Source organism: Lissotriton helveticus, chromosome 1_2 (assembly GCF_964261635.1).
Source record: "Lissotriton helveticus chromosome 1_2, aLisHel1.1, whole genome shotgun sequence".
Lineage (NCBI taxonomy): Eukaryota > Metazoa > Chordata > Amphibia > Caudata > Salamandridae > Lissotriton > Lissotriton helveticus.
The window spans coordinates 155,401,563-155,423,279 of NC_136058.1; the positions used below are offsets into that span (position 1 = coordinate 155,401,563).

At 45.8% G+C, this 21,717-nt stretch overlaps 1 protein-coding gene and 1 pseudogene across 2 annotated transcripts in view; both read left to right on the plus strand.

Moving 5' to 3' along the window:
* Nucleotides 1-21,717, plus strand: part of GLIS1 (GLIS family zinc finger 1) — a 1,570,389-nt gene that overhangs the window by 244,352 nt on the left and 1,304,320 nt on the right. The window lies entirely within an intron of this gene.
* LOC144807874 (uncharacterized) lies at nucleotides 17,895-18,995 on the plus strand (annotated as a pseudogene).

The window sequence follows — 21,717 nt, forward strand, 5'->3', positions numbered from 1 at the left end:
TTAGCAATTTGCTAATCGCAAATAAGGAACATGTAGGAATCGCAATATTTTTTGCAATTCCTACATGAATCCCGTTTTGCAAGTCCTTAATAGTGATTTCTTATGAATCGCTATAAGACTCGCAAAACGGGTCTTTGATGAATCTAGCAGATTATGCCTTGTAGCACGACTGGGCATGAAAGCGGCCTGGTCAGGGTGGATCAACTGTAATATGTGGGACTAGGCGGTTGGCAATTACCTTAGCCAGGAGTTTGGCATCGACATTGAGAAGAGATCCACCGAATTCGTGGTCCCGGGCTAAAATAATTATCTTTCTAAAAAAAAATAAACCCCCCGAACAGCTTGACTCATACCGTCCCATCACTCTCATCAACTCTGATTCTAAAATCTATTCAAAAGTTCTAGCCAATAGAATTGCCCCATTGACCCATAAAGTAATTTCACCAAGCCAGTAGCACGGCTTGATTCCTGGCAGATCTACTATAAACCATGTTCACCGGGTAATCACGTTATTTGATGGCATGGAGGTGGCAGGGGACCCTATGGTGCTGATCTTGCTGGATGCGGAGAAAGCGTTCGATAGGGTCTCCTGGCACTTCCTCTGGGCTGCAATGGATAGACTAGGGATACAATGAGGATTTATTCAGGCTATCCAAAAACTATATGTAAACCCTAGGAATGTAGTGATGGTTAATGGCAACCTAATTGAAGAGTTTATATTATCCCGTGGAACACGCCAGGGCTGCCCGTGCTCCCCATTGCTGTTTTCAATTTATATTGATTCATTTATCAGGCGACTAGAGGAGAATAGGGCAATTAGACTGGTAATTTTAAAATGTTTCCCTACTAAAGTACTAGCCTATGCGCATGACATTGCAATGGTAACAGTCAACCCAATCGTGGCCATGCCCGCGATTGAGGAAGAGGCAGAGACAGGACAACTGTCGGGGTATGCACTCAATCAGGGGAAAACCCAGATCATGTTAAATAAAAACTGTGGGCTGAGGGATGATCGGGTGGTGGAACAGGCAACGTATCTAGGCATTTGTATTACATCCAATCTTGATAACTTGGTCAATGTCAATCTAAAACCAACTACCATTGCAATACGGAAAGAACTTAAACGCCTGGACAATTTACACCTCTCCACTATAGGAAGAGTAAATACAATCAAGATGGATTTCTTCCCAAAATTCTGTACCTATTGAGAGCCATCTGTTTAGAATTTTCTGCGTCCTGGCTGAAAGCGATTGATCGGATGTTTTCCGATTTTGTTTGGGCATATTCACAACCACGGCGTGCCCAGAAACTCCTTACCCTTCAGAAAGATCGTGGTGGGCTTTGTCCCCCAAATTTACAGGCGTGCTACTGGGCTACCGTGCTGCTATACAGTAAAGAACTACTGGGAAACAATGGGGAAAATGCGGAAGCGGAGGCCCACATACCATCTATTTTCCAATTATTGCTAGGGAGTGAGTGCACTGGATATTGGTGGAGACATACACATGATAACCACCACAAAAAGTTAAATTTAAAACAATACTTAGTGGACTCAAAGTTTTGATAACCATGAGGAAACTGCTGGGGATAGGAAAATTCTCATTTTACACACCTATAAAAAACAACCCTGATCTGCCGACAATTTTTAATGACAATTACATTCTTAAATGGCACGAAGCAGGGATTAAGCAAATAGGCTGTCTCTTCTCCCCCGTTGGGATACATTCCTTTGAAGAACTAAAAAGCAAATTTGGCTTAGATTAGCACTACTTTTTTAAATACCTTCAAATTAGAGATTTCCTGTCGCAAAAGACGGGTGGGAGGGGGGGCATGAGTAAAATAACTTTAATAGACAGACTAATATTCGACGCAGGGAATAAGATTGGGGGCATTTATCTATATATTATGGCAATGTTTCCTGATGATTTGGAAAAAGCATTGCTGAAATGGCTAGAGAAAGCGGACATTTCAAATGATGAGTTTAACTATGCCTATGAAATGTCCCAAACAGTTTTGATGTCCACCAAACTCCAGGCAGGGTTTTACAAAACTTGCTTCTTTTTATATTACACGCCGGATAGAATAGCGAAATGGGGGACCGGCCCGAGTACTTGCTGCCCTAGGTGTAAACTGTATAGTGCTGATTGCATACACATTTTCTCTTCCTGTGAGGAATTAAAAGCGATTAAACAAGAAATAGAGAAATTCCTTTCTACAATTTTAAACAATTCAATTACACTATCTAATGGGAATATATTACTTTGGGCTGCAGATCCCGAAAGCCCTAATAATGGCCACAAACCTATTTTTATTGCCATGGCAGTTTTCAGACTTTGTATTGCCTCTGCATGGCAAGATAACAATGCTCCATCATTCCAACAATGGTTGGCAAGATTTCTTGCTATCGCCAATGTTGAAATTGCCATTTATAAACGCACGGGAAAGAGGCGACGGAGAAAAGGCCTAAAAATTTGGTCTCCTCTGATAACTTGGCGCCAAAACCTTTGCTTCTCAGAGTGAACCACAACACACCACACCCATAAGAGTCGCTAAATAATTCAATCTTGCTATCCAAAGGCAGAATTGGGCGACGCCAGGTATTCTTATCTTAATTTTTTAGTTTTTACTTTTCTGTTTTAATCTTATTTGTTATGGTCGCTTTTATGCTTTGTCGAAACTACATAATGCACATCCCATGCTTTCCATTTCTGTAAAAAAAAAAAAAAATGTATATATATTTTTTGGGTTGTGTGATATATATATTCCGCTTTTTGTACTGTATTCCCTGTGTTATAATGGTACATGTATTTGTCTGTCCTGGTGGGTGGGGGGTGGGGGGAGTTGTGGGGTAAAATTGCAGTTGCTGTAAAACTGAATAAAGATATTTTTTTTAAAAAGAGAAGAGAGATGGGGTGGTTTGGGGCATGGAGTTCAGGTGGTCAGCCCGGCTTTAAGAAAACGACTATCTCTGCGTGTCTCTAGTCCGGTGGGAGGCAACCCCGTCTACAGCAACATTGAGGGCTGCCAAATATGGAGCTATCAGTTGAGATTGGTATTTTTTGTGGAACTCGCATGCAAAGCTATTTGGGCCGGGTGCTCTACCTGTTCGTAGATTCATCAAGGCCTCTTGTATCTCCTCGACTGTCAGTGGAGCGCAAAGGTCCCGCGCACTCAGTCAGATAAGGTCCGCGGACGCAGGTCAGCGAGGAAACTATGGACAACATTCGCTGGTAGAGTCTCCCGGGGGGCATATAGTTCTGTGAAGTATTTGGCAAAGCTTTCCTCAGTTTGCACTGGGTCTGTGAGTATCCCCCCGTCTGGGCCATGTATACCTGGAACAGTCTGTGGGGATAGCGTCTGTTGACAGTCGTGATGGAGTAGGGCGCTAGAATTATCGCCCCATTGATAAATTTGACTGCGAGTAGCGAGCCAATACATTTTAGCTTCATTTGTCTTGAATGCAAAGGGGCCAACGGTGGACTCCAAATGCCGCACAACCCCTGATTATTTCCCAAAGTATTTAGCAGTAATTCAGTTCATGTGGTGTGCATACACTGCTCCTGTACCCACCGTTGCGGGGTACAACCCAACCGGGAAACAAAGATGCGAAAAACGATGGAGAGGTGCACTACCCAGGTATCCAAGATTAAAGAATTAAGCCAAATCAGTTCCTTCGTGGAAAATAGTCTATAGTCATATAAATCCAAATTCATAGATAAAAAGCAACAGCCAACGTGTTTCGTTCGTGAAAGAACTTCATCAGGGCAAAGTTTGTTTTTGCTGAAAGTCTCACTGTGTAGTTGAATTCAAAGGTTAGAAGGAGAAATGTTCCTATGTTGGCAAAGATGAACCATAAGACACCATGATAAGGGCCAAACCAAAGCACTTTAGAAGCGACGGTAGCGGGCTCTCACCGAATACTAGAGGTGAGTATTCGGTGAGAGCCCGCTACCGTCGGTTCTAAAGTGCACCAGTGCACCAGGAGGTGGCTTCTGTAGTAGCGCCTGGTGTGCACATTCAGTTATAAAGCATGGGGAAAATGTGTTGGGTGGAAGCCATTCTGTGAGCCATTTAGTAAGGAAGTCCTCCACACTACTACCTTTGCAACCCTCGGGAAATCCTACAAAGCGGAGGTTGTTCCTGCGAGCACGAACCTTTGCATCTTCTACATGCATCGCTAGGCCCTTCGTGAATGTCTCCAAGGTAGATACTTTTTTCTGAAGAATATTCACCGTATCTTCCACTGTTGAGATCCGAGACTCTGACTCAGTAATGCGTTGCACCGCGTTTCTAAGATCTTGCCGGAGCAGCATAACGTCTGAGCCCAGAGCACCATTCTTGGCCTCAAACATTTCTCAGGAATGTTTGATCGCTGCAAGTAGTGTCGGTGCCACAGCACCAGTATATTGATCCATCGTACTCTGCTTTGGGTTCGCGCTAGGCAGTTTATCTTTGGCCATTCTATATGAGTGTAGAGGAAAATGTCTTCCAGGTGTGAATTCAAGCACACCCCAGTAACCCCATGATCACTGCGGGCCGATACCTCCAGCCGGATCAGTCCAACAGGGCGACAGAGGACAGCAGCTGGGAAAGGGTACCACACCCACCGGCCGCACCAAAGCCTAATCCAACCGTTTCTATGGGCCAGGCACCCACACCCCCCTGGCGGTACCATCACAAATCCCCAAGCCTTCACTGTCCCAGTACGTGGATCAAGAAGAAAAACAGGTTATGTTAGGATAGCTTTGTGAAGGCTCAGCAGTCCAGAGGCCCAGGTTTCATCCTCTATGAGGGATCCCCGATGCCAGGGAGGTCACTGATCTGCAACAGCGCAAACCCCCACACACTGAAGTGATGCTGTAGAGAGGGAGATGGGGGTCAAGGTGGGAAACAACACATCTCTACTCCCGGTTCTCGATCTACTAACGACCAGGCAATGCCAATCCACGTGAGACCGGCCTAGGCCCCCCCAACGGGGTCTCAGAGTTGCAGGCCAGCACCAAAGTCACAGGTAGGGCTCCTCCTGAACCACCCCCAACCATGCAGAATACAGGGTGGGGGCGCGCGGCCCGACACAGCCGCTGAGTCCTCAAGGGTTAGCAGCATTCAGGGCCTCCACATCCACCGGCCCACCCACAGTGATGCAGCATTTGGTGGTAACCACCTCCATCGCTCACCGTAATGCGAGCTCCAGGATGGCCCAACTCCACCCGTGCTGCAGTACGAAACGGCCGCTGAAATCACGGTGAAGGCGCCAAAGTAGGCTGTGGCCCTGTGGTACCGCACAGCAGTTGATCACTTCGGCCCAAGGGCGTAGAGTGCAGCCCTGGCCGCACCTATGCAGCAACCCGCATCCCAGCCACCCAGAGTAACAGCCAGGAGAGAGCGGGGAAGGAAGATCGCCCCCCACCGCAGAGCGGGTGCCCGTGCGGCAGACCACGCCCATGGCGCAGCCTGAACAGGCCGCCGAGACCCCAGTAGTAATATTAATGGGGGCCTCCAGATGCCGTAACAGATGGCCTCACCTCTTGGGAGACAGGGCGCCACTTCAATCACCCGACGGACGAGTGTCAGGTCCTGTCGGCAATGCATCTCCCTTTCCGGCGTATCGTCTCTGCCACGCCGGAGCCCCGCAGGTCCCAGACGCGCTACAGCCACCGGCTGTATGCTGCTCACCTGCAGGAGCCTTGGAATTACAGCAGTGGACCAACACAAGGAGCCGCAGAGCCCTATTCAGTGAAAGACGGGCTGATGGAGCAGGATTAATAGAGGATGCTGGAAGGGCTATGGGAGACTCGCTAAGGCTTGTCCGCCATGTTGAACCACTAAGCCACGCCCTCACCGTGGGGCATTTTTTCTTGCAGTTTGGTTGTTGGTGTATTTGGGTATTGCCTTTTGGTGGGTCTGTGTGTGGCCATTTCAACGCTGGGTTCTGATGATGGTTCTTGGATCATGTGACAACTGGAGACCAAAATGTCAACGATTTCTCCTTATTAACATATCATAGCATTATATGGATGCTCAGTCCTGTATATTGTGTAAATAAGGAACTAGGCCATTGGACTGTAGATTGAAGAACCCGTTCAGTTAAGAGGAGTTGATGCCTCTTGGCGATCCCTAGATTTACTTAAATTTGTGTGCATAGTGGTTCTTTGTGGGGGGCAACAGTGTTGATGAATTAGATATGTTTTTTGTTCATGTCTACTTTCATATGATTGACTAAAGTATTTGTGCACAACAGTACCTTTTACCTCTTTTATGTCTAGCATTTTTCTCAAGACGGTTGGATAGTTTGACCAACACCACTATAAAGAAAGTGTAAATAACTCCTCCAGAAACCTTTAGAAAGTTGGGCATTTTTGTGTCCCAACCAACGGTGCCTTTCTGCCAGCACCCTGGGTCACATGACTGTAAATGACTCTGCTGTTGGAGTTTATGTGTTGCTTCCAGACAGTGGGGCATAGGAAACATAGGTGCGAGGGAGAGGGTCTTCTTGACACGACGCAGGGGAGTAGCAGTCCCCATGCTTGATTACATTTCAATGGGCCCTGCCTGCCACCAGAAGAACTGACCAGAACCGGTTTTGGGAGTAGGCCAGGGAATTCCTCACAGAATGGCTGGCACCAGGTATAACAATTGAACATTCAGAACCACTCTTCAGAACACTCCTGGCCCTGTGTAAGATTCAGATGAAGGACTGCCCTGTGTGCTGGAAGGACTGCCTTCTGGATGAAAAAGGAAGATTGGACCTGTTTGCCTTCTTCCAAGGCTTCCCAGATGTGACCCAAGGCTCAGTTGGCTGATCTCCGGATTGAGCTACAGGGACACAGAGAATGAGTGTGGAGTAACATAGAAGTTCTCCACACCATACCACCCCCAGACAAATGGGCTTGTTGAAAGATTCAACAAGACCCTGAATGGCATGATTATGGGCCAGCAAGAACTCATAAAGCATACTTGGGATGTCTGTTTGCAATGCCTTATTTTTGCTTAGAGGGAGGAGCCTTAGAAGGAAGTGGGGCTCTGTCCCTTTGAAAGTCTGTTTGCCCACCCTACGCAAGGACCTCTCAGTCTTATGAAGGAGGGGTGGCAGCAAACGCCCAAGAAATTTCCACCGGTGAGCTACATGTTGGCACTCAGGTGTCGGATGAAGTGCTTCTAAGAAGAAGCCACTGAAAAACTGGAGGCTAGACAAGAGATAATGAAGCACTGTTGTTACTAGAAGGCCACTTGGAAGAGTACCAACCTAGCCAAAAGGTGTCGGTTATGGAGCCTGTGGAGCCCTGGGCCTTAAATGACTGGTGCACTGGGCCCTATGAGGTGAAAGAGAGTAAGGATGAGGTCACCTACTTGGTTGACCTCAAGCCATCCAGGTACCTCTTAATGGTTCCTGCATGTAAACCGATTCAAACTCCAATTCGAGAGGTCAGAAGTGATTATGCTCCTGGTGAAAGATGATAATGTGGAGGAGGAAAGTAAGCATCTCCCTGAACTTTTCTCTGCCAAAGAACAAGATGGGTCAGTGGAGGGAGAGAAGGTGGAAGAGTTTTCCTCTCCCCTACCCTGAACTCAGAGCGATAGGTGCACTGTTGTCACTTCTTGGAGCAGTTTCTTCGCTTTTCTCACTTACCTTTAGGCTCACCAATTGGCGTATCCATGATATTGACTCTGGGGACAGCATGGCTGTCAAAAACAAAATGTACATGCTGTCTGATAAATTGAGAACCAGTATCAATGAGGAGGTATCCACGATGCTGGAGTTATGGGGTGATTGAGCACTCTAACAGTCCAGTGGTTTTGGTATCCAAGGCTGCCCCACTGGCCCCTTACCAGAATTCAGCCACTAAAACGGTTGCTCACCCCATCCACCGAGCTGATGAGCTCATTTACCGGTTGTGAGTTGTCAAGTTCCTGAGTACATTTAATTTAACATCAGGGTACTGGCAGATTTCCTTAACCATGGGGACTAAGGAGAGATTTGCATTCTCCACCCCGGAGGGGCACTTCCAGTTTTGATTAATGACCATTGGGTTAAAGAATGCCCCATCACCTTCCAAAGGTTGGTGAACCGGGTCCTAGCTGGACTGGAATACTTCAGTGCCCCCTACTTGGACAACATTGCAGTCTTCAGTTCTAGTTGGAATAACCACCTGCACCACCTATGGGCAGTGCTTTAGTCTCTACAGAGGGCAGGCCTGACTATCAATGTCAGTAAGTGCCAGATAGGGCAGGGTTCTGTGGGAAACCTGTGTCACAAATACTGTGGGTGCAGGGTACAGCCCCTACAGGCTAAGATATAGACCATCCTGGCGTAGGACCCCCAAAACTTGGAGAGAGGAGAGAGCCTTCTTAGGCATCACTATAGGAGATTTATCAAGGAATAAGACACAGAGCTGACTTACAAAAAGGACCTGGATGAGATGTGACAGAAGACTTTTGACACCTTGAAGAAGGCCATGCGCACAGCACCAGTGCTCAAGGCACCTGATTTCTCTATATAGTTCATTGTCCAGACAGAGGCATCTGAGCATGGCATTCAGGCTGTGCTCTCATAGCTAAATGAAGAGGGTTTGTATCAATCGGTAGCCTTCATTAGTAGAAGGCTACTTCTCTGGGAACAGAGGGGAGGTGTTATTGAAAGGGAAGCCTATGTAGTGATTTGGGCACTGAAGAAGTTGAGACCATACTTGTTTGGAATTGACTTCTGGGTTCAGACAGACCACAGACCGCTCAGATGGCTAATGTAGATGAGGAGTGAGAATTCGGAACTGTTGCAGTGGTTCATCTCCCTACAGGGAATATACCTTACAGTGAATCATTGCCCTGGGATTGACCACACCAGTGCTGATGGACTCTACAAGCTTTTCCATCGTAGCAATGAGAAATCCCACGAGGCTGGGTAGTTTTTCTGCTTTCAGCTGCGGGGCGGAGGTGGGGGGCAATCCTAGACCTGCAATTTCTGGCATGGTATTCCCCCAAACGATTAGCCACTCTCAAACTTTACTGAACTCATTTTTGTTAGCACTAGGACTCTGTACACTTTACCATTGTTATCCAGTGATAAAGTGCTTGTGCCCTCTCCCTAAAACATGGTAAAATTAGCTGCACCTGATTACCACATCAAATGTACTTGCAAGTCCCTAGTATGTGGTATTTACTACATGTACCCAGGGCCTGTAACTTAAATGTTACTAGTGTTATTGCAGTACTCATTGTACCACCCACTAAGGTAGCACTTTAAAACATGTCTCGGGACTGCCACATCAACCTGTAGTGCTGTTTTAAACTGCCATTTCGCTCTGTCTAAATAAGCACGTTGCCAGGCCTTAAATCTCTTTTTAATGACATCTGTGCCACCCCTAATTTAGGTCCTAAAGGCCCATAAGGCAGGGCACCTTGTATTTAAAAAGTAGGACATGTGGGGTCAAACTTAACATGTCCTGGCAGTGAAGAACTCATAAAGTAATTTATCACAAGTGTGAGGTATATCTCTCCCATTGGCTAACACTGGGTTACCTTATTACATTTATAAGTGCTAACTTTGAAATGGGAGCAGGTAGAGAACTGCTGTTTGGACTTTAATGAATTTTTATTTATAACCCTTGTTAATGGTAAAGTCAGATAGATTTTAAGTCACAATTCTGACACTGCCACTTGTAGAAAGTTGGTATTTTCCTTTCCTAATCATTTGTGTCTTCTGCCTTTGTCTTGGGTCACATGACTGTGAATGGCTATGCTTATGAGGTTTGTGTATTCCTCCCAAACAGTGACACAAAGGTGTGGACAGGATGGGCCATCCTGCCAGGATAGCTGGATGTGGAGCTGAGCCCGCCCCAGATGCAGTTAAAAGGCCTTGCCATCAGCACACACAAAGGAACCTGAAAGTACCCTTTTGTCACCTTAGATGTCATGGAGTCTAGACAGGAGAAGGGAAGAACTTTCCAGATGCAGGTGTGGGATCGGGCAGGGTGTCCCCCCACACAAAAGCTGGCACCAGGTATAAATAATGGACCTCAGGAGCACTCCTGGACCTGTGGACATTACAGAAGAAGGCTTGCCCTGCTCCCAGAAGGCTGCTCTGCTGCTTGGGAACTGCCTTGCTGTCTGAGAGGAAGACTGGACCTGCTTGCCTTCATCGCAGGCTAATCTTAGTGACTCCAAGGGTCAGTTGGCTGACCCCCTGCTTGAGCTACCAGAGGCCTCCGTGCAACTGCTGCGCTGGAACTGCCTGGACCTACAACTGGATCTGCCTGAGAATTGGTGGTCCCTGCTGGAGTGAGTTCCTCACACCCAAGAGATGCCAGGCAGGTCTTTGACCCTTGGCTGTCATCCGGTTGAGCTCCTCCAACAAAGAAAAGATGAAACCCTGAACTTGGGGAACTTCGTGAATAGGGGCCCCTTTGTGCCTTGGCACAAAGAGGCCCCTGATGCGACCCATGATGATCGCCAAGGAGACCTGCTGTTTGCGCTACAGAGACCACCAGCGACAACTAGCAATGCAAGAACTGCAGTCTACTCTTTGCATTTTTGTCATTATGGTACATTGCATTTATTAGAATGTACTATATTGTTTCAAATTGGTTTGGGATTTTTCTTGTGCTGGGTTTTCAGTTTATAGTTGTCTTTGTGCTGCATAAGTACTTTTCACATTGTCTCTAAGTTAAGCCTGACTGCTTTGTGTCAAGCTACAGAGGGTTAAGCACGGATGAATTCAGTGACTGTTTGTGGTTCACCCTGTAAAGCATTGTCATTGTAGCCTGACAGAGGGTTTATCCCCCTCCTCAACCAATAACCCAATTTCTTACAAAGTGATATTTTTGTTAACAACATTTAGGAGACTGCGGGCCAGATGTACTAAGTAGGGATTTACAAAAAGTGGTCACAATTTGTGTACCAACTTTTTGCGAATTTTATGGTATTTTGCAAATTGACATATGTTATAATAGGTAGGTTCACAACATACTGAATAGTTGGCTCATTTAGACATACCTTATGAATATTAATTGGGTAGGTTTCAAATCGCGAACCACTATGATTTGCTACCACCATAGGGGTCAGCAGGCCCTAAATGTATGTGATTGCTTTAAACAAAGCAATCCTTTAAAAAAAACATGCAGCCTGTTTTCCTTGAAGGAAAATGGGATGTGTTAAAAAAAATCAAGTTTCCTTGAAGGAAAATGGGATGTATTAAAAAATCGAAATAAACATTTTTTAAACTATTTTTAGGAGACCACTGCCTACTCCAAAAAAATGCCTTTTGATCATTCACAAAGGGGAATGGATCCCCTGGGGAACGGATTACCACTAACTTGTGGTAGACTGTAAAATACAAATGTTTAGCAACTGGATTTTGGATGCAAAACATTAATACATACCGTAAGGAGTGGTTGTTTGGAAAGGATGCCCTAAACACACCCTTTCCAAATAGCAATTCCTAACTGTTTTCTAAATCCATTTGACGATTTAGTAATTTGTGACTGAATTGCAAAATGGGTTTAGTACATTTGTAAACCAAGTTTTCTTGTATGCATACCCAGTGATTTACCGACTTGAAGGGTTTGCAACCAGAAACTGTGTTTGCACACCTGGCCCTTTATTTTTGGCAGGTGTTATTTGGGAACCATACCATGCCAGAACTGAATAACAAAGAATTTTCAACTGAAGAGCTCAAATGCTGATCCCCAATGGAAAATACTAAAAACACTCAAGAACATTTGAAAAGTTAATCTCTAGAAGCTAATGCTGCACTACAGGGCAGTGAGCTTTATAAAGCCTTCAGTGATGCTGCAGTATGTTTTAATTTCAGAAGGAGTCTGAATGAATATTTCTCCATAAGAGGGAATTAGATATTGATCTTACAGTCTGTATCCACTTGGTGTTTGTGGATGTGGTCATGGCTTTACGGTGAAGTGGGAGTAGCATCAGTGCTTATTTAATTTGGGAATTTGACATTGCATTGCTGTTTATGGTGTTGATAGCATTAGGTTTCTAATTTTTCAATGCACATTGAAGCTGCCTCGTGTGACATTGCTATGCCTTACTAGTAATCAATACAAGCAAATAAGCTTTAGAAAAACGTTGACAAGTGCTCATTTTAAGTTTTCTCAAACTGCCGCATGTTTATAGTGCGTAATAACAGGCAGAAACACCATGGTGCTAAAACTAGCACTTCATTACATCAACTTAGAGTATAACCTACCATACTCTCCTTTATTGGTCTGGTTTGACAGCACAGCTGTCACCAGGCAATTATGTGAGAATCTCCAGGAGTGGGGCTCTGGCTCCACCCACATGTTAGGAGCTATGAATATATTTTTCGATTGGCTAAAGGTTGTGTGTTTCCACCAAAAAGTGCTTGCCCATCACACTTCTATGATCATTTTGTTTATTTATCCAGCTACCTGAGATTGAACTTTCAGGTGCAAATACCGGACATTGTAATGCTATTAACGTTTCGTAGATAGCTAAATAATTTCTGTTGTGTTTCTCTGGCAGCAACATAGATGGGAGGAGGGTAGTCATTAACCTACAAGAATTGTTTTAAGGTCTTGCTTGATAGCGCAACTGTCACCTGACCTTTTAACCTACACCAATATTATTCCACAGTTCTTTGCTTCTACCTATACATATTAATTCCCATGCTATCTACTCGTATTGCTTCACATTACCATAATTTTTTTTAAAGCCAGACCTATTGGCATTGCCAATGCTTGTTTCATATTAGGCATATTCAATCCCCACTAGCACATTCAATCACATTGTTCGTTTCAGAGGATGCCTCTGCGTAGTTGATATATTTTCCATACTGTACGCTTGTAAGACGGCTGACTCACATACTAATAGTGCTACCTATCTTTATAGGATTGCCTTGTTGGTCTACAGTTATTTTGCCACTTTTTTGTCAGGTTCATATATCCATCTTATGCCAAGAATGGAATCTGCATCTATTCACTGGTCTGAGGTGTGCTTTCTCTTCTCCTCTTCTCCTATGATTGCAGTATCAGTACAATTTCCTGGCATCAAGAAGGAGGACTGACCATCTTGCGTGATCCTGCTGTGACATATGTTAGTAGATGGGACCTGCCCTGTAAGGAGCTTTGGGGGGGGGGGGGGCAGTCAATTGCATGAACAAAGGGGATCCCCAAGAGACATAGCTCAATGGTATCTCATTTACTAGATGTGGTAATTCATCCTACATATCCCAGAAACATATTATTTGACAAATGAAAACGGTTTTTGGTGAAGAAGACAGTAAATAGTATTGTGTATTACAATTGGTATAAGGAGCAGCTGGCCTGGTGTAATACATGTGTGAGGTGTTTCCCTAATCCCAGGAGGTTTTTGGACTGTGAATCACAATTTCACTAGTACATAGAAGTTTAAGGGGAAATGTGGATGTAATTTTCACTTGGACAGTCAGACATGATCTGGAGGCAGGAACCTAAAGGAACTGGAGGCAGGAACCTAAACAGTTCTTCTGTGCTGGGTTATGGAGGAATTCCAAGCTTACTGAACAGAGATGAGGAGGAAGGACACTCTGTTGCCTTCTCAGAAATTGCAGTCTTCCTTCCTGGAATATAGTTTTGTGTGCTTGGCAAGGGTACACACGGGATTCAAATGTGCAACTGTAAATCTGTTTGCCTGAACAGATTAGCTGTCAGCACATTCAACACTAATTTCTGACTCATTTTCAAAGTGGCAAAGTGTTGACCACCTAGGGGTTTGCTAAGAGTCTTTGGGCCATATGTATCAAGCCTTTTTCCCGTTTGCAAACAGGCAGATTCTCAGAATCAGCCCATTTGCGAATTGGAAAAACCCTCTTGGGATGTATCATCCCAAAGGCCATCGCAAAATAGAAAATTTCAATATTTGCGATTCTCTATTTTGCGAATGCAATTGTGGAATTGCAAATTGCAATTCCTTAAATGCAATTCTGGAAGCACCAGAAATTTGCTATTTGGACTTAAGGAGTTGCAAATTACCACCAACTTCTAATTGGTGGTAATTTGCAATTTTCTTTTAAAAAACACTTTATTGATTTTTTTTAAAGTGCCATATATCGCATGTACATGCCCTTAGGGCATATATGCGCGCAAAATGTGCACACATTCATATTTCAGGGGTGCAACAGGGTGTCCTTTTGGCACCCTTGCACCCTTGAAATTGCATTCGCAAATTGAGAATGTATTCCCATTCATTCCTATGGGCCTCCTAGCCCATAGGAATGAATGGGAAGGTATTCCTTAATTGCGAATCCTAATTTGCGATTCACCAATAAGGAATATGTAGGATTCGCAAACATTTTTTGCAACTCCTACATACATTGCATTTTGCGATTCTCTAATTGTGATTCGCTAAAAAATCGCAATTTGAGAATAACAAAACTCTTTTTTGATACATATGGCCCTTTGTTCAAATAACTACATCAACATATAGTTAGGAATTCAGCTCTATGCTAAAAGGTGCATCATGATTCTTGATCCACCTGCCCTTACTATAAGGACTTTCTAGAATCATTAGATAAATTGTATTGTACTTCTGGAAGGCATTTTGTCAATCATTTTGTCTCCACTGCTGCATTCTCATCAAGCTGAAAGTAGAAGTCTTACATGGAATGATGTTGTTTGCAAGCCCTTTTATGGGATTTTCCAATGAAACTCCACCATTGTCGTCCGTGACCATGTTGTAAAAATGTTTAGAGCATACCAGGTGGGTGGAACATACAGAATTTTGTTTTGTGAGTTTCACTACTGCAAACACCATCAGCCCCTACATTCTCTGAACTCACAAGTCATGCTCCAAGTCCTTTTTCAGGTGTTCATAGAAGCAGTGCTGCGGTAAAGGTTTTGTCATATACTTATGTTGATGTGGAATGTTCTACAAGTCACAGTTAGGCCATGGAAGCCAAGCAGGACAATGAAACACAACACAATGGATACTGCTGTCTTACATTACTTTGCATTATGTGGGTGGAACTTGGGTGCTCCCATTAATCCACCCATGTATTTTGACACAAACCCAGACTTACAAAGACTTGTAAACCTGGTTTGTCGCCAGAATGTTGTGACTACTCAACAGAAATGTAACAATGAGAAATATTTTTATTTCCCCCCATTATAACCTCTTTCTATGTGTTTTATAGTCTGCAGCACATATAGAAAGAGGAATATGCCTTTAAAAATAGTTTTTTGTGCATTGTCTGCTCCTGTGTGAAAACAGACCTGCCCATATGGCAGGTACCCTTGCACTATGGTGCAAGGATATCTGCGTTTGCACTAGGCAGTGCGCCAGTGCTGGGAGCAGAATAGCTCTCTTTCTTAGTAGATATGACACCTTTCTGCTCTCGCCCTTTGACACAACACAGTGCAGCCTTGCAGCACTGCGTTGCATTAATTCATAGTAAATCTGCCCCTTCATCCATGTGGACTCCATACCCACTCCTCCAAAATTATAGATTTTACTATTTTGAACGTCCATAGCTTCAGCATCTGTGACTAGGAATTCAAATATTTTATGAAAGCCTGGGTTGTCACTGTGGGATGTCTAATGTGTAAATCCGTTTTGCAGGCCATAATTCAATACAACATAAATTCTATCTCAGATGAGAGCTCTGTGCATTTTATTTCCGTCAATGGAATTTTAAGGAGTCTGCACTTCATTACATTGCTATGTTCACCATTTGTTACTAAAGATTTTTCAGCAAGTATAATCGATAATTATTTCAACTAAAACAAAAATAGCAGATTACACTTCAGGAAGAAACTTTACTAAGGGAAAGAAAATACACATTTTTCAAAATATTATGCTATTTACAACATTCATGATGGAAAAAAAGAGAAAAGATGCTGGTCTTTGATGGACTTTATTGAGCAACAACATTGAGTGAAATAATTCAATCTATTTCATTGCAGCAATTTGCAGATTTCTTTCTGTATAACACTATTTTCTGCAATTTCATGCCCTCGAATTAAAAAACAGCTATTGCATAGGTAAAATATTACAATTCTGTGAGATAATTCACTCAAAGTTCTCCGGCGCCCACACTTCTTTTTTTACATATATTGTGAGTTCTAGTTATGCACATGTAAAGAATACCTATACTTCCACTGGACATAACTTCCAAACATGAGGCTATATTTGTCTGCTCACCACTAGTGACAAACATGGCCAAAGCCAACAGTTCTGCAATATGTGTCTTGCACTGACACCAGTTACTTTACCCAAACCATTTTGTAAACTTTTCTAGAATGTATGGCTTTCATGCTACATTTATTTGACTACATTTTAGGCATTGCTTTGATTATTACATAATTTGAACATATAGCATTTCTATCGTTTCGTTCAATTTGTGGTGTTACAACTGCAAAGTCAAATAATTAAATGAATAATAATTATGTGAGAATTATTTAATCATGACCTTCTGGAAAATGGCAAATCAAAATAATGTAGAACAACTGGTGCCTCTAACTCTGACTTCATCACAGGGATGATGGGAGTGCATAAACTAAAAAGGGTGTTGACTGCAGCCGACAGTAGACGTGGTTGCCACCATGTAAGAGTTTCCACCCCATTACACAAATTAGAAGTGGATTGGAGGTAACTCTCACCAACAGAAATTCCACAATCATAGGACCCTCCGTCACTTCCAGTAATGGCCTTTTTGGGGCGTCTACAAGCAAAAAAAGAACCCCCCCCCCCCGGTAATGCTGGCATTACATTGCTCACAGTGACAAGGCATATATTCCTCAAGATTGCAGCAGCTCTTTGTTGGTCTAATGTAGTGCATGTGGGGCTCAAATGGTCACCCTGAATTACGCTAGTGTGCAGAGGTACACCAGGCTGCAACTGGCCTGGTGGGCAAGAGACGGCCCATGTAATTGGCCACTCAGGGTACACTACTAAAATATATGCCCTAAGGATTTGGAAATAAGCTTAAAGCAATTTCCCAATCACCATTAGCACACTCCTGCACTTCTTTTTAGGTCTCGGACTACGTAGGCTGCGCTTGCGCAGTCTCGCTGGCAAGATTTTATGTTTTAGGGTATGGGGCTTAAACAAGCCAGCTCTTCTCCATTGGCTGGCTTCCTAAATGGCGGCCAGCCATTGGAGAAGAGGGGCGTCTGTCCATTTAAGCCCCGTCCGTTTCGGATTAAGGGGCGTGTTTTTTCATGTCCTTTCTCTCCTCTTCCCATTGGCTGGAATTTTACATTCCAGCCAATGGGAAGAGGAAAGAAAGAAAAACACAACACCCAGTCGGAAAATGACTGGGGCGTTTCTCCGAGCCATTTCTGCTGGACCTCGGAGAAACATGGTGGTGTGGAGCACTCCTCTCTTGCCTTTCGGAGATGGCGAGCGCTTGTTCAGCCCGAGGTCCTTGATGCGGTTTCTATGTGGCAGAGTTTTTTTTTTTTTTAAAGAATAACTGTGTGAGTTGACTCACTCGTATTCCACTGCCTTTTTATGCGGAATCATGACCCCCATTTGATCAGATCTCGAAGAATTGTTTCCCATATTAAGCCCAAAGCCCCAACCTGCTCACTTTGCTGTAACCTGTGAAATAAATGAGCAACGCTGCTCTCTCATCACTTTGCAGAGTCACTGCGACATAAACTCTGTACACTGCGATTCCATGAGTTTCTGATCTGTATGTTCTGGTGAAGCTCCCCATACACTGCTGGGGTGAAAGGAAGCACTTATAGAGCCGTCACTGAGAGATGAGGACGTAGGAGATTTTTACACTGTTCTTGGCTGCACTCATCTCAGAGCACGGTGCGCTGGGATACCGCGTAGTCACACCCCATGCTTGTCTCTCCTAACTCCCCTCAGCCTGGTTTGTTTTCGGTTTCTTTTCGCGTGTGCATCCTGGTTCCTGCAGCTGCTGCTGCTCCCGGTGCATGGAGGAGAGAGCGCGGCGCCGGGCTGCACGGAGCCAGGACCCAGCGGAGGGGCGCACTGGGGCCAGGGTCCGGGACTCCAGTGGTCCCTTATCTAGGGAGGCAGGAAGGAGCCTGCGGGAATGCCGCGCAGGAGTTGGGGACTCGAGTGACCCCTTCTCGAAGAAAGGAAACCGGGGCAGGAGTTACAGGAAAGGCAGCACCCAAGGGAGGGAGTCGAGTGACCCCCATCCCCACCAGGGGAGATAGGGGACCAGAGGAGGGCCGCCCCAGGGACTCGAGCGATCCCTACCCCAGGGCAGGGGACAGAGGCCCGGGGGAGAGCCGACCCGCGGCCCAGCACCCGCTCGAGTCCTTCAGGGAGGTCGGTCGGATCGGGGCTCTTAATGAGCCCTTATCCCGAGTCTGTGTTAGTGTCCCGGGGCAGGCCACACTGGGGCCCTCGGCAACCCACTCTTCAGAGAAGGATGGAGGGCCCCTGTTGGAGGCCATGCAGAGACCACTGGCGAACCCCTCTCCAAGACAGGAAGCTATGCTGGGGCCCCCACTGATTCCCTCTTTAGAGAGGGAGCCAGAGTCCCCAGGGATGGGAGCTGGGCCCCCGAAAGTGGGTGTCCAGGGGCATCCTCTGATCCCATGTCTGGGAGGGAATCCGGGCCCCTGGGGTATGGCATAGAGTAAGTCGGCCTATGGACCCCGCGAACATTTCCATGGGGAGGGCGATCGAACTCCCGGTGCTGGCTAAGCTGGAGAGAGAGGGGACAGTCCTCCAGGACCGCAACTGGATGTGAGTTCAGATCGTTTTGATCCCCTCTTTGTGCTTTACTCCCCAAAGGTGCCATTGCCTTTTCCTGAGGTACGTGCCTTCAACAACTTGGCTGAATAGAAAGTTTTCAGCGCCGGGGTGGGGTACCTGGGGCCCGGGCAACAGGGACTGTCAAGACGCACAAAGGCAAGAAACCTCCTCCGGATCCTGAGCGAGTCCAGCGCCTCAAGAACCTGATTGTCTGCGAGGACACGAAGCTCCGGCCCCCCAGGAAGGGACACCGGGGTCCCAAGAATGTGCTCACCAGGATGCCATGTGAGTGTTTGGTTTTTTAATATGTGGGAGCACTTAATCTCCCTTCAGTGTATTTTCTTTACTTATTATATGTGCATTCTGACGTCAGAACATGCCTATAATAAGAAAATGACCCACCTAGTCGTTTGTAATTACCTATTACAGGCGACTCGTGATGTCACTGTGCTCAAGGGGCACAGCGACCTTCACTCAGCAAGGACGTTGGTGTGCGTGAGCCTAAGCACTTTGTATGTGTAGAATCAGTTTTTGCCCGAGACAGCACATGCTTCCGTTGCTTGTGAGACATTTTGTTAGGTTAAAAGGGGCTTGGAGCTTACCCATTGCTTACCTTTGGTTGACTTCAGCGTCACTCATTTGCTGGCTGCTGTTAGGTCAGTGCAAGCCAGCGTCACTTTCTCTTCATGTATTTCTGTAGCTTGGACCAATTACTGCTTCCTTTTGTTGTGAGTGTCCTACTGCTCACGCTTTCTGGCCCAGGCTACTGCGTGGGTGTGTGGCTCTGTGTGTGTGTGTAGCTTGGACCAATTACTGCTTCCTTTTGTTGTGAGTGTCCTTCTACTGCTCACGCTTTCTGGCCCGGGCTACTGTGTGTGTGTGTGACTCTGTGTGTGTGTGGCTCTGTGTGTGTGTGGCTCTGTGTGTGTGTGGCTCTGTGTGTGTGGCTCTGTGTGTGTGTGGTTCTGTGTGTGTGTGGCTGTGTGTGTGTGTGTGTGTCTCTGTGTGTGTATGTCACTCTGTGTGTGTGTGTGGCTCTGTGTGTGTACGTGTCTGTGTGTGTGTGTGTGTGTGGCTCTGTGTGTGTGTGTGTGTATGTGTGGCTCTGTGTGTGTGGGTGGCTCTGTGTGTGTGGCTCTGTGTGTGTGTGACAATACCATTTATTTATGTTTTAAAAAATGAAAAAAATGCCATTTGCAATGCCAATAGCTCTAACTTTAGCAAAGACGAGACCATTGCATTGTAAATGCTTGTTTACTTAGAGAGACTAATATGCGAGGGGGCAAGATGGCCGCGGCTGGACAGTGCTGAGCGGTCGCACTAACCTCCTCTCCCATACCGGGATGTAGCATCTGGATTCTGCGAATATGAGTCTCTAAGGCACGGCTAAGACACGGCGTGATAACAACAAAGTCCCTGATGTTGTTTATGAATTGGTCCTTTGCAAACTACTTATCTGACTTTAACGGGGCCGACTCTGACAGCAGCGTGCCGAGGACCGTGAATAGAGCACGGAAGTGGCTCGCGCTTCAAGAGCAGAGGAATATCTGGCAGTATGTACAAGTGGCTGCAGCAGTAAGAGCCCTCTTTAAGGATGTATGCCATATAGCCTTACACCTAAAGGCAAAAACAAAAGCAATAACAGCAATGCGACCTCTAAAGCCGGAGAAGGGGCAAGGCCAGTGCAAGGACGGCAAGGAAAGCAAGGAGAAAGCTATGGAGAAACCTGTCTCGACAGCAGGGCTGAACGAAAAAGCACCCAATGTGAATGGCCCTCCCCGCTCATCAGGTGCAGTCCGAAAAAATACCGCCCTCCCCCCGAGGAAGAAGCAGGAACCGCGGGGAAAGGTAAACACTCCAAGCGGCAAGAGCGGCAAGAGCCAGGGCGGCCGAGGGGTGGATGTGTCTGTGAGCGATACAGACGCGAAGCAATTGGAAAAGGAAATCAGCAAAGAGAAAAATAAACCCAGAGAGCAGCTCCGCCAGTCTACATTAGTTGGAGTCTTCCCTCCTAAGCTTACCGGCTGTGATGATGAGCGCGCAATCGGCGGTAGTAGTATCCCTGTAACCGGCAGTGTTTCAGAAGCCGACGGGGCCATCCGCGAGGACGCTGAGGGCGCAGGGAGCGTCGGACGTGGAGTTGCTACGCAACCATCCAGCCTGGGTTCTGACAGCATGAGCAGGGAAATTTCCATTCTACCAACGGGGCAGGCAGGCGCTCTCGGCAGGAGGAGCTCTGCACCAGAAACAGTGTCAGTGGAGAGCATGCCAGGTAGTGCACCAGGAAAGGCAGTGACCCCAGAAGGAGGGTGGAGGAGAGGCCTAACAGGTAACTCAGCCATGTTGGGGGCCATATTGGTGATGGAAACCGAGCTGGGTTTGGGCTCGAAATCAGACCTAGGCAAAGATAAAGATAAGAGCAGCGCTTTAACTCTGGTGGGGGAGGAAAGCAACACACCCGGCTTTAAAGTCCATTGCGAAGAGAGCTTAAACAGGATTGGGGAAGGGCCTTCAACAGAGGGAGAGTTTTTCTCTCCAGATGAAGGTTCTGAGATAGATCAGAGCGCCGAGGGCAGTTCAGAGGAGCAGTCTAGCTCAGGATCAAGTATGGCTGGCAATGATACGACCAGGAAAAAACTGAAAAGACTGTCAATGTTAAGTAGACGCCACACTGAGACGCCATCTGGGGGTTCCAACCGATTAACATGGGATTACTCAGCTACCTCGTTAACATATTCTGAAGAGAATAATAGGAAGGAGATGCCTTCCGAATCTACAGCGCAACCAGCCCCCTTTGACATACTGCTTAGCACCTTAAAGCAAATTCAAACAGAAGCGAGGACAGAGAGCCGGAGAGCGAGGCAGGCCTCAAAAAAGATTCAGAACACAATGAGGAAGATGAACAAACTATATGATGAGATTGCAGACAGAGTTACAGAGGTAGAGGAACGTACTGGCAAGCTGGAGGATGATGTTGGGACTTGGCGTACCTTCCAGACGACCCAGGAAAAACTCTCTGAAGACTTC